Below are 12,554 nucleotides of genomic sequence, written 5' to 3'. Positions count from 1 at the left end.
ATTGTGCTTACCCAATGACCCGACCCAGACGTGGCTCGACCCGCGTGTTTTGGCATGAAGAGGGATATTTGCGAAGTCGGTCCATCCCTTTTCGAATGTATTTGAATCGATCTCAATCCCTCTTTTCAATTGGGTCTCGTGCTTTGCTTTTGTTTCATTTCGACCCAGTCTGCAACACAGCATTTTGGGGAAGCGGGATATTTCCCAATCGGACCCCCCATATGATTCGCGTATCGCAGTATGGTCCCCCATTTTATTTTAATCTCATTAGTTCCCTGTTAATTCGGCTTGGTTTGCGATTTAATCCTTCTTGTTATTTAGTTTTTTTTATTTTTCTATTTTATTAAGAAACTTATTGCTATTATTATAGTCAGTATTGTCATATTCATTCTTATTCTTAATATAGTATTATATTATTACGTTTTCATGTATACATACTTTGGTTTATTTTTATATATATACGCTACTTTATTTTCTATGCATCATTGTTTTGAGTCCCTTTTAAAATTTTTATATGTATTCATTTTTCTTATGGTATACTATTATTAATATTACTTGATTTTATCTTATTCCAAAATATGATTTCTCTGAAATCCAGTTCCCACGTATTTCTAGATTTGAGTATATATATACATATAAATTTTACATAATACTATTATATGTGCACATATTTCATATTAAATTATTTTCATTATACTTACATACATGATCTATTGTTAATTTCATGTTATTATATAGATATTTTATTTCTTTCAAATATTTTAACATCTTTAATCTATTTCAACTTATGTCAATATTGTTAATTTATGCAAATTTATTTTAACCTTTTAATTTATATATATTATATTTATTTCTTAAATTATGTTTAAATTTGTATATTTCATTAGTGTTATTTTTGCTTGATTTTTAATTAGTTTCCTCTTATTAGCTAATGCTGATATTTACATAATGTACGAAATTATTATTGTTATGCTTGCTTGTATTTGTTCATTAATTGCCTATTGTTCATGGGTGTGCTTTAGTTTACGAATTATCATTTTGCGCTGTACATTATTATTCAATCATTTTTTTATTCATTCAAAAGATTGCAAATGTCAAAGTTATTTCATACAAAAGTTTTCAAGATAATGCGATGCTCGGGATTTGGAATCCTTGAGAAGATTGAACCCTAACGTAAATTGGGTTCCAATTTTCCTCATTGAATCTAAATAATCAAAATTTTTCTTTAATCAAAACCCAAAAACCAAAAACTCATTTTCGGGAATTCGATACGTCGTGTCCTAATGTATTGGATTGACATGTCATTTTCTTGAAATGAAAATTTAAAAAATAATAAGGGCTATATTCAATGCTAGGAATTTTGAGAAATTGTGCCCTAACGTATTGGGTTTCAATTTTGCATCTGACTTAAAGCAATTGAATATCCCTTTTTAATTTCACCGCAAGAGTTTGGAAAATCAAAAGATAAGCTTATTCTCGAGGACTAAAGATGTCTTGTCCTAATGTATTGGGTGCGACATTTTATTACTCTGAGAAAAAAAGGTCTTTAGCATTCACCTCGATTTATCCGAGCATCGTTTATAAAATTAACATTAATAAAAAGGGAAGGATCATATTTTAAAATATTTTCAAATTCTCGGCACTAAGACATTAAACAATGAATTCGGTACCAATTTTAGGCGTTATGAGGGTGCTAACCCTTCCTGGTGCGTAATTGACTCTCGAACCTATTTTCTCAAGCTTCGCAGATCAAAATTTTTTTTATAAGGTGAGCCGATCACACCTTAATAAAGGATCGGTGGCGACTCCCAATTTTCATTTTTAAGTCTACAACAAACCTTTTTGTTTTTCAAAAAAGTGGTTTCGACAACAATCATTATGAGTTTCTTGTGATGTCGTTTGGTTTGACCACTGCCCATGCCGCATTTATAGATTTAATGAATCGAATATTTCAGTCGTATCTAGAAAGGTTTGTTGTTGTATTCATTGGCCACATTTTAATATATTTGAAAATGAGTTCGAGCATGCTCAACACTTGAGAACTGTATTATAGGCTTTGTGTGAGAAACAATTGTATGCAAAGTTTAGCAAATATGAGTTTTGGCTTCTAGAAGTCAGTTTTCTTGGGCATGTGATTACTGCTGAATATATTTGTGTATATGTAATTGTGAATTGGAAAGCTCCGAGAAATTTTTTGAGATACGTAGCTTCTTGGTTTTAGTTGGGTATTACCAATGCTTTGTTAATAATTTCTTAATGATGACACTGTCATTGACTAGGTTTTTACAAAAAAAATGTTGTTTGGTCAGAGAAGTGTCAATAGAGTTTTGATTGACTAAAATTTTTGTTTACAGAAGTTCCAGTTTTGACATAGCCTGAGTTTGGAAAAGAGTTTATTATACAACGATGCTTCATTGTGTTGTTTGGGTTGTGTTCTGATGCAAGAAGGTAAAGTAATAGCTTATGCCTCCCGACAGTTAAAACTGCACGAAAAGAATTATCTAACTCACAATCTTGAGTTAGCAGTTGTTGTGTTTGCCTTAAAAATTTGGAGTCACTATCTTTACAGTGAAAAATTTCATGTTTATATTAATCATAAAAGTTTGAAATACTTGATGACTCAAAAAGAGTTGAACCTGTGACAATGAAAATGGTTAGAATTACTAAAAGATTTTGATCTAGTGATTGATTGTCATTTGGGGAAAGGTAATGTAGTAGCTGATGCTTTAAGTTGGAAATCTTTGTTTGCTTTGAGAGCTATGATGAAATCTGATTTTAGAACGAGATGGTTCTATAACAACACCTTTTCTAGCGGTGTCAGAAACAGTGGTTTCAAGACCAAAATTCTAACGTATCAATTCGTAAAATTAGCTATTTAATATTTACGAAGCCATTAGTGTCGTATGAAATTTTGGCTGAGAAATTTTATTGTTTAGGTAGTTAATTAGGTAAAAAAGACTAAATTGTAAAAGCTATGAAAGTTGAAATCTATTAATTAAAATTATTAAATAGCTATGAAATGGTGGCCTTCAATGGTAAAAATACCTATTTTAATTGTAGTGGACGGTTAAGGCTAGATTTTTAACTAAGTTGGATGTTTAATTAAAGGGTAAATTAGTAATTAGACAATTAAACATTAAAAAAACTTAAAAGAAATAAACAAATCGTCATCTTTCTTTTGTTCTTTGAGAAAAATTGGAGATGAGAAAAGTCATGGTTGTAGCTTGAATATTCGACACCTATTGTCTATGCATGTAAGTGATTTTTAGTTTTGTTTTTAGTAATTTTTATGTTTTTGTAATCGTTTTAGCTTAATCTAATTAACCCAAGGGTTAATTTGAAAAATTGTTAAATGTTTTGGATTATGCTATGGATGAGTATGAGGAGTTTGTCGAACTTTATGATAGATTGTTAAACTTGATTGTTAAATCAGACTATTTTGTAAATTAGTTTTTGTTGATTTTAATGTTAAATGATTAAACTGTTTAAGTAGTGAAATTTCAAGATATTGTTGTAAAATTATGTTAAATAGAGAGTTGTTTTGAGACCTTAGAAATTCGACTGACATGATATGTGTTTAAATAAGGTTAATTTTGTAATTTTTGGGTTTAGGGATTAAATTGTATAAAATGTAAATGTTAGGGGAAAATGTGCAAAATTGCAAATAAGAAATTATATGTGTTAAATTGAATAGTATATAAAACTGTGGCTAATAATTGAAATAATTTATATTATAGATCAAGATCAAGTTGATAATCGAAGAAAAGGGAAAGTTATAGAATAGTCCTTGAACTTTTGTCATTACTGCAGTTTAACCCTACTACGTTCGTTCGGTTTAGTTTAATTTATTTTAAAGTAAATTTGATTGAGAAATTTGTTTGTTTAATTGAATGTTTGATGTTAGATTAGAGTGAATTGAAAAAGTAAATTGTTGGAACATTGTTTAGTGATGATATCTCTTGAGCCGAATGAATGTAGGATAGAGTACGATTGGCATGCCAATAGTTTATAATGTGCACTGTACGAGATTGATGTGTGATGAGGTGATGACATCTGACTTCTGTTTATAGAATGAATATACCGAGGTTCAACATTTGTTGCGAACTATCGTGATATATTACTGTGATTCTGGCGTGTTATTGGGGGCAGATGTAAAGCATTCGGGCTTTACACTTAGTGCCCAGACGTATTTTCGGAGGGAAGTTAGCCTAAGGGCTAGGCACTTGGTGCCAAGGCTTGTTTTCGGTTGGATTAGCTTGTTTGAGTGTTTGGCGTGTTTTGGATGGATAATTGTGTACTCATATCCGTATATCGTTTATCAGGCAATGTTTCTAGTGTTAAATGACTTATTATTGGATTTGTCGGAAGATTGTATATTCGAATGTATCTTGTACTGATTTTTGTATAAACTTACCTGTTATGGATTGTGGTTGATAGGAAACTTTGACTATTAATCTTGTTATTAACATTTTTATGTTATTTTAGTAAGCTTTATTGTTTTAACCGTCAAATTTACTAAGCTTTATAAAAGCTTACTCGTGTTGTTTATCTTATTTCCTTGTAGATAGCATTTTGTGGAAATCGGGCGATCGAATCAACTCGAAGAAATCACAATATCCAGAAATCTTTTGGTTGTTTTTGAATGTTCACTTTTGGTTATATGGCATGTAATAGGTGTTTTGTTAAAATGCTGGTTACTTGTGACTAATGGAGTTTGTTAAACTTGAATGATGTTTGTCTTTGGACGGATTTTAGTACATGTGAACAGGTTTTTGATGTTTGTTTGGTAAATGTTCATAAGTATGTGATTTTGGTTATATTGTTCTATGCTAGTAGTAAATGATTATCCTATAGTAAAATGAATTTGAATGTTGTGGATGAATTGTAGATTTGGCTTGTGTTAAAACATGATCATGTAAACCTTGAAATGCAACTTGTTTGGATATTTGAGTTATGGTGTTAATGAAAGGACATTGGTTAGGCACATAAGTTGAATGATTTGGGTCTATTTGAATGTGCTTTGAAGGCTTGTAAACATGTGTATTTGGGTTGTATTGGTACCTAATAAATAGGTTATGTTTTGACTTGTTTTTGAAGCTATTTAAGGCACACACTGTTGGAAAAATGGGTTTGAAAATGCATCGGAAAATAAACTTAGGGAAAATAGAGTTTTAAAACTTTTTCCAAAATAAGATATTGGTTGTGATATCTAAAGTAATAAGCAATTAATCAAAATTGTACCTTTTTGATTCGTTTAGAATGAGCACTTTGATCGAGTACTCTTCTTCGCTATCCTCAAGCTCATATCTACTGAGTGTGGACTCGTTTGACTCAAAAAATTTTTCACAAAAATTACCAATGTGGTAATTTCACAATTTCTCTAAATTTTTACGTCAAGTTGTAAATCAGAAAAATATATCTATCAAATTTCTAAAATAATCTCTTCAGAGAATTTTCTGTCTACAACTTTCTCTTGAATTCAACTGTGTGTAAAATAATGACGCAAGGCTCTCTTTATATAGGGAGAGTTTAGAGAGTTCAATTATGATTGAACTTAATCACTTTAATATTTAATTAGTATAATATTTGTTAAGATAAATATTAGATTAAATTTAATATTAAATCTTATTAAAATATGTAGAGAAATATTAAATTAAATTTAATGTTAAGATAATCACTTTAATATTAACTCTTTTACTGCTCAACCACCGAAGACCAACCGCCGTTGGCCACCGAACGTCGTTGGCACTGTCGTGTTCGATGATGCCGATGTTACACCTTTACGACACCTCGAGCTAGTTCGATTGTTGCTGGTTCAATTCAGGTTAGTGACGACCCGACTGGTCTGGTCTAGGCACCGGTTGGACCGTCGACCCGATTTCATATACCGAGCCCGATTTGACCAGTTTTTGGGTCTTGGTCTCAGTTTTGGGCTTCCGGGCCCAATTTACGATCTCAGGTCCAATTTTCAAGTTCAATTGTCCATTAGGCCAATTATCTGACTTGACAATTAATTTCCAAATATATCATATTAATTTTAATTAATTTGATTAATTTAATTTTACTTGATCAAAATTAATTTTTCCAAAAAAAGTCACTTAGATTTTTGAAATTAATTTTTCAAGAAAATTCTTTAATCAAATTTTCTAGTTGAACAATTCTCACGATGAGCTAATATTTGCTTGTCACAATTTTGTTATGCATGCAAAATACGAAAGACAAAAAATAAAAAAAAACATAATAGTGAAATGTGAAATTAACTTTTATTTATTTATTCATCGTTCAAATAAATAGAAAACAGTTATATGTTTATTACAATATGGACACATTTCCCAACACACATGGCATGGGATACGGGCAGTCACACAGTCGTGTGTCACACATGGCTTACCCACATGGTCGTGTATCTCTTTTGTTTTTAGGTGCGGGTTTCACACAGTCTGGCACACAGCCTACGACATGGTCGTCTGAAATTATTTCGAAAGCTACACGGCCTGCCACACGGTTGGCCACACGGTCATGTCCTTATGTCACACGGCTTGACCACACAACCATGTGAACCTTGTGTTCAAAATTTTCAAGTTTTTCCAAAATTTTCTATTTTGTTTCAAATTGATCCCTCAATGTCCCCAAGCTGTTTTTAGGGCCTCGTAGGCTTGGTTTAAGATAAATAATTGTAATTATGCTAAGAATGACATTTGAATTTGATATTTTGTTATTTAATTTGATATTTGAATGGTTAAATGTTAGTAATTGTTATGACATGTTTCGTAATACTATGTAACCCTAATTCGACAATGGAGACGGGTTAGGGTTGTTACAGGTTCTATTTTGGCTGAACTAAAGGTAATGCCATTATTTTTGCAAAGAATTCATTATCTCCAAAAGCATGATTCACTGTTGCAATCAGAACAAAGTCTAGTTGAGAATTCACAAACTACAAAGTTCAGTATTAATGAAGATGACAACTTATATTTTTGTAACCAATTGTGTGTACTTAACGATTCAGAGTTGAAACTAGACATTTTGAGTGAAGCTCACAATAGTGTTTATACGATACATCCAGACAGTAACAAAAGGTGTTGTGATTTGAGACAAATATATTGGTGGCTAGGTATGAAACGAGAAATCTTTGAATTTGTATTTAAATGTTTAGTGTGATAGTAAGTAAATGCCGAGCATCAAGTTCTGTCGTGATTACGACAACTTGTGATGATTCTAAATGGAAGGGGGAGTGAGTTACGATGGATTTCGTATTGGGATTGCCATTGACTCCAAAAAAGAGAGATGCTATATGCGTGATTGTTGATATATGAACGAAGTCTGCACACTTTATTCCGGTCAAAACCGATTACTCACTCAAGAGGTTAGCTGAATTATATATTTCAAAAGTGTTTCAATTACATGGCGTGCCACTATCTATAATTTCTGATGGAGATTCGAGATTTACCTCCAGATTTTGAGTTAAGATGCACAAGGCTTTGGGAACAAAACTACAATTCAGTACAACTTTTCATCCCCAGAAAAATGGACAATCTGAGTAAGTAATACATGTACTCGAAGGTATGTTAGGATGTTGTGTATTAGAGTTTGAAAGTAACTGGGAAAAGTATTTGCCATTGGTAGAATTTGTTTACAATAATGACTATCATTCGAGTATAAAAATGACACCGTTTGAAGCTTTGTATGGTCGGAAATGTAAAACCCTCCTATACTACCCTGAACTAAGTAAAAGAAAACTTGTCAGGATTGATCTAATCCATGAAACAAAAGAATCTATGAAATTTCAATACCCGAACCTATTCTTAGGTAAGATATTTCGAGGACGAAATTTCCTAAGGAGGGGAGAGTTGTAGTAGCTCTTTTTTAGTTGTGTTAAAAATAGTGCTTTCGGGACACAATTCTGACCGGTGAGTCCATAAATATTATTGATTAATATTTATGAGTCAAACCTAATGATATAGTGAATCTTGATCTCATAATTTTTACTTGTAGAACGATTAGTTATTGTACAAGTGGTTTATACCTAATGTCAATGGTTTGGGAAAATAAAGTATTAGGATCTCATTCTTTTAAACTAAGCTCATAAATATTTCTATTGAATATTTATGGATCTACTATACAGGTGAATTGAGATTTGGTTTAGAAATTTTGATGATTTGAATGATTAATTAAGGTACAAGGTCTAAATCGTAAAAATTGTAAACTTTATCGTTATTGATTTTTGTTAACTAAAATGTTTATATTGTATTTGTTCAAAGGCCAAAATGGCAACTAGGCCATTTCAAACTTTAATGGATGGCTAAAGCATGATAATTAATAATTTATATGTTAATTTTGAAGTTATAATTAAGTTAAAAAACTTAGTTAAAGTGGATTAAAACATAAACAAAAGGAAAAATGCCAATTTTTATCTCTTTCTTCTTACCATCACCGAACCACTATTTTTAGACCTTAGAGTATTCGACTAATCTTTGAAGCTTTGCATGTTAAGCCATTTTCACCCTTTTTTTAATTTTTATATTTTTGAGATCGTTCTAACTCGATTTAGCTATACTATATCTCCATTTTCAAAACTATTAAAGATTTTAAAAATTGTCATTATTGTTTTTGAAGCTTTTTGGATGACTAATGGAAGATTTTGAAGCTTGGAAAAGTTTTAGGACTATTTTGTTAAGTAAATTTTGTTATTTTTGATTTAGGGACTAAAATGAGAAGTTGAGGAAATTGACATGAAATTTTTTTGATATTAGTTTTTATGGGATATAGAAGAACATAGTTGAAATCGAAATGGAAAACGAAGTTCAATTGTGAAAGCTATAGTTGTTTCAATTTTTGGGACTAAAATGAATAAAATGTAAAAGTTCAGGGAGATTGTGTAAAATGAAATTAAAAGGTCATATGAATGTATTTGAGTGTTATGATGCATATGGAATTGGTACTTTGAATTTTAACTATTATATAGATCAAGTTGTTGATAATCGGGAAAAAAGGAAAACTGCAGAATAGTCCCTGTGTTTAATCTTGTTCCCTGTTTATCATAGCTAAGTTCATATAGTGTACGTATGTTTGAACTCTATTTGCTTGTAATCTAAATGTGTATATATATTGTGAAACTGAAAGGTGTTACTTATGTTATAAATATATTCTATGTTGAGTAGTGAATGAATGTGATGATTATATCTTGTGTAGAGTAACATATGAATCTGAGATGATTGTTATACATGTTTTGAGTTCTTGGAAATGTTTTCATTATATGAATGTCTTTAATCATGTATAAGTGATCGTTTGAACTTAGGAAACGTTTAGGATACAATTGGCATGCCAATAGGGTAGATTCGCGCTTATCCTGCTTGCACTATGGTGCTCCTGATAGTACTTTCGTACTCCTATTAGCACTACATTACTTTTGATTGCACATATGTGCCTTGTTTGCACTATGATGCCTCTGATTGCACATGTGTTCCTTGTTATGCACTCTGGTGCCCTGCTTGCACTTTGGTGCTCTTCTATGCACATTTGTGCCCTGCTTAGCACATCGGTGCTCCCTGATACTGTAACCCATGTATCCAAATCCTTTTATTATTGTCCATCGGACTGTCTTAATTAAAGAAGAGAATTGGATGACTTGTTGACTTGAATAAGCATGAAATACTTGGACTGAATTGATTGTAATGTATTATTATTTGTCCTGTTACATGAATATATGAAAGACTCACCTGTTTCTTTTGAAATGAAATGTCAGGATTGAAGATGCCATGAATACTTAGTTATAACAGTATTTTTGGTTGATAAGGTAAGTTAATGTATATGTTTTGATATGAATTTACTAAGCTTTTGTAAAGCTTACTCGATTTTGTTTCTTGTATCTTATAGTTGACGTTTCGCGGAATACGACTATCGGATCTCATCAAAGCTCACACTATCCAGCTTTAGACTCGGTAGTTGTATTGAATGATCTTTTATGGTTATGTGGGATGTAAATAGGTTAAATGTATATATGTTGTCTTGGAACGAAATAATGTGAACTCTTGTTTTATTGCCATGGTTTGTACATATATATAGTAAAACCTCTGTAAAATAATACCCTTGGGACCCGAAAAAATTATTATTTTATCGAGGTTATTACTTTACCGATAAATGTATATTTTATTAAATTATCGATAAATTAATATTTATTAATTTTGAGAATATTTCATACTTTATGCATGAGTTTTTTTATTATCAAAATCCAATATGCATGTAGGTGCAATGAATCAAAGTTAATTGGTCCATGTAACAAAAAAAAAGAGTTAATGGTTTCAAAATCTTATACGTATATATTCATTGAATAGATTAAAAATTTTATTATAAATAAACACATGTACCTATCAAAATATTGTAATTTATATAATCTTTTCCTCCATAGCTTCCCATTTGAAAGGTGTAAAAAAGTCTACATTGACAGATGAGATGAGAAAAGCATTATGTAAGTACAAAAATGAGCATCCCTCCTCAAGTTAAAAAGATTTGCAACAGTGGGTTCAACAAACATTTGATCTCTCTGTTAGCCAATCATATCAAATACTCTTAAAAGGTCATTTGAATATTTGTCAAAAGAGATAAAGAATAGTAATGCACAAATCAACCAAATATCCCAAATTAGAGAAGGTATTGTATAAGTCGTTTCTCCAATATCAAGAGAAAGTAAACATGACTGGAGAAATGATTCAAACTAAAGCAAAAGAGTTTCTGCAGAAAATGTATGGTGACGCAAATTCCAAATTTAACTTCTCAATTGGGTGGGTAGAATGGTTCAAGGCAAGACATGGGATTAAGTCTTATAGAAGATTTGGTGAAAGTGGTTCAGTTGTTATGGAGAATATTAAAGATATTTTACCTCAAATAAGAGTTAAATTGGAAAAATTTGATTGGAAGGATATCTATAATAAACAGACTTATTTTATTGTTTGCAAGCAGATCATTTACTAGCTACAAAGCATTTAGACGAACGAAAAAAAGACAAGGAAAGACTTACTGTTTTGGTTTGTTGCAATGGGGATGGTTCAGATAAAGTGCCTTTTTGGGTTATTGGTAAGTTTGCTAATCCTAGATGCTTTAAACATGTGAATATTGACAATCTTAACTATCATTATTGAGCCAAAAAAAGAGCATAGATGACTGGATTACTTTTTTAAGATTTTGTTCGTTGGTTTGATGCTAGAATGACTGGTAGAAAGGTGTTGCCTATAGTAGACAATTTCCCAGTCCATCCCAAGGTTATTAAAGGTTTGAGAAACATTGAATTATTCTTTTTGCCTCCAAATTCAACATAAAAAATTCAACCATGTGATGCTGGAATTATTAGAGCAGTTAAGATTTATTATCGACGTTGCTTTTATTCTAGCATCTTGGAAGGTTACGAGAAAGGAGAAATAAATCTTGAAAAGATTAATGTATTAGATACAATCCATTTTATTAATGTTTCTTGGAATATTGATGTGAAGTCTACAACTATTGCAAATTTTTTTCGACATTGCAAAATTTGATTCGAGGAGGATATGCCTCTCGAACAAGAAATTGGTGATGTTGAATGCATTCATAAATTAAAAGAAGTAATTTCTGATTTACACTATAGAAATGCCATGAATGTTAAGCAGATTTTGAATTTTCCAAGTGAAAATGAATATTTGATGGTGTCACCTATGGATGAAGAAATTATTCAAGGAGTAATAGATGTGCCAACTAATGAAGAGCAAGATCCAGATGACAGTAGTGTTTTACCACATGTTTCTCCAAAAGAGGCTTTTCTAGCTGTGGATATCATAAAGAATTATTTAATAAAACATGAGAATAATATAACAGATTTGGTTTTTTCCCTTCTAAAAGTTAAAGATTAAATTGTATTTGATTCCCATGCAAAGAAGAAGCAATTAACTATAGATGCATATTTTATGTATTGTATATAAAATTTTCCGTATATTTAATGAATTATTATTTTATATTTTCATTGGGCCCTTAAGTATTTTTCTAAAAATTACTGTCTTATGCATTTAGTGAGGTTATTATTTTATCCCTTTGGCCCAAGCCAGGATCGAAAAAAATATTATTTAACCAAGATTATTAATTTATTGAGTATTCTTTTATCAAGGTTTTACTATATATGTTTTATTTGAATGTGTATAAAGATGTTGGACAAAGAACTCTTGTCAACCACTAGTGTTAGGTGTGGTTTTTTTGAAAGTTGGAAAGTTTCATCAAGGTTGAGCTGAATGTTTTGAAATGTATTCATATTTGTAATGAAATGATTGGATGGAATATGTTATATGTATATCATCTTGTTGTAAAATGGTGTTATTGAGACATATTGGTTAGATTACTACGAATGTATATATATATGGCATGTTTTGAGTTGAGTTAGAAAGTATATAATGAAGTTAGTGAATTGTTGTATAGATGTGGACATTTTAAGTTAACGTATATATTTTTATATGAACTTACTAAGCTTTCATAAAGCTTACTCGATTTTGTTTTTTTGTATCTTGTTGTTGATGTTTGCGGAACACGACTATTGG

Source organism: Gossypium hirsutum, chromosome D02 (assembly GCF_007990345.1).
Source record: "Gossypium hirsutum isolate 1008001.06 chromosome D02, Gossypium_hirsutum_v2.1, whole genome shotgun sequence".
Classification (NCBI taxonomy): Eukaryota; Viridiplantae; Streptophyta; class Magnoliopsida; order Malvales; family Malvaceae; genus Gossypium; species Gossypium hirsutum.
This window is presented reverse-complemented; position numbering follows the sequence as displayed.